The sequence below is a fragment of the Propithecus coquereli genome, unplaced genomic scaffold (assembly GCF_000956105.1).
Source record: "Propithecus coquereli isolate 6110/MARCELLA unplaced genomic scaffold, Pcoq_1.0 Scaffold312, whole genome shotgun sequence".
In the NCBI taxonomy this organism is placed as follows: Eukaryota; Metazoa; Chordata; class Mammalia; order Primates; family Indriidae; genus Propithecus; species Propithecus coquereli.
The window spans coordinates 1,455,115-1,457,135 of record NW_012148753.1 but is presented as its reverse complement, the minus strand read 5'-3'; the positions used below and the strand labels follow the sequence as shown (position 1 = coordinate 1,457,135).

The window sequence follows — 2,021 nt, the reverse complement described above, 5'->3', positions numbered from 1 at the left end:
AAAAAAAAAAATTTATATGACTTCTAACCTTTTCTCTAATCATATTCTTTTCTAGTTTTCTTCTTTCTTCTTTTCTTTCAACAATGCAGATGGGTGGGGAATGCTTAGTTATAGATCAAAAGGATACATGTAGGAAGATAGAAGTAGGTAGAAGTAGAAGAAACCTTTAGTCTATGTTGAAAAATAAATAATTTTTCCCAAATCCTTTTAGCCACCTCTGTACTAAGGTTAAGTAAACACACAAACAAAAAGTGATCAATCAACGAAGCAATTTTTCTATTTTTTTCTTGTTTTCATTTTATTTCATTCTTTTTTTCTTTATTTTTTCTAACTTTTGAGCATACCAACAATCTAAAACACACACACACACAAAATAAGATTCTGCTCCTGAGTATATTTTTCTACACAATTATATAAAAATTATGTGCCTTTTTGTTTCTCTTTCTGTAAGCAACTAAATAATAACATAACAAAGATAATGAAACTTCTTAAATGTAAAATTTCTAATTTCATTTTGAATAATACATCCAGAGTCTTAAAAAGTAAAATTAGGTTATTTGCTGATGTGTCTTCGGTTTATAAAGTTTTCTATCTTTTCTTTTTAGAAATTATTTTTTCCTACACAAGAAAATAAACTCCAGTTATATTAACTACAGCATTAACCATGAAGATGTATTTTTCTCAGTATTCTCTTGTGTTTACTTTCTCAGTGTGTTTCACTGATCCTGTTCTATTAAGACTAAAACCATTGTAGCATGAATTATCTCCTCGACTGTTTTTCAAATGTAGACAATTTTAGTCCATTTGATCCATTTATGCAGCTTTTTAACAAAAGTTTAAGACTTGAAGGAATGCAGCAAATTTAGTACACTTATAATTTTCCTATTCACAAATGGCCTAGTGATTATATGTGGATGACTTCCTCAAGAGTATATACTGAAATTTGAAAGTTGTCTTAAACAAAGAGGAGGAGTTGTACCTTGTTCGAACTTGCAATCTATACTTATTTAAATTGCACACTGAAAAAGGGGATAGATATTCCTCAAAAAGCAGTATGTAAAAGTGTGCCTAAAGCAGCTTTAATTTGTGGTATGTTTCCCAGTAGGGATTTGGTTGATTATTTATTTTAATATTCTACTGAGAAAGGATGATGACAAGTAGGTATTACATAGTTCATATGGTATGCAACCACACAAAGTCTGCAAAGAATATGAAACCCCATGGTTTGGGTTTTATATTAGAATTTCTTTGAAAAAGCTATCTAGGTTTCTGAAAAGGAAAAGAGAATGAGGGAAGTTCAGTGAGTCAAGGAGAGGATGTGCGGCTAAGAAAGAACACTAGGCATTTCAGAAAACAAACTTTAAATGGAAGGCCAGACCTAACCTATCCAATATGGCAAAATAATTGTAACTTTCAGAAGTATATAGTGCTTATGGACAAGCCCAAATAAGTTAATTTCTGAATAAATTGAATAGCAAGATACTGAAAAAGGAACAAGGACATATTAGACCTGGCAAAATCCCTCAAAGTACCTTCAACTCTGTTTAAATTCAACAACTGTAACCGCCTGTATTGAGTTTGTTTCCTTTATAACCATGCTATAAATTCTTCCTCTCACAGTACATTGCATTCCCCTTGTTGGGTTTTCTTGGCATTTTCTCTTATACTGCTATAAAAAGAATGCTCACTAGTTTCATGGAGCCTTTTGACATAAATATTTTCTACAGCATTTCCCAGACTCTTTTACATACAAGGATAACAGCTGTCTCTGAAATACACAGGTGGTACTTTGTATATCAGAAAACGGCCAGTGGAAAAGCCTATCTTCTCCTAAAGATTTTGGATCCACTCTTCTCATTTTAGCACATAAGATAGAAATTTTAAGGTAGTTCCAGGCTGCTTTCTTCCTCAATACTGGGGAACAAAATTTCAGGTTTAGCTCAAACCATCTGTAAACTGGCCAGATGGATCTTGGCAGCAAATATTTTTTATACCATCAATACCACTATGAAGTAGTTTCA

General features: G+C 32.0%; 1 protein-coding gene across 1 annotated transcript in view; it reads left to right on the top strand.

The window, feature by feature from the left end:
- The window catches only part of SEMA3A (sema domain, immunoglobulin domain (Ig), short basic domain, secreted, (semaphorin) 3A), a 257,094-nt gene that overhangs the window by 146,130 nt on the left and 108,943 nt on the right, over window positions 1-2,021 (top strand). The gene's annotated exons all lie outside the window — the stretch shown is intronic.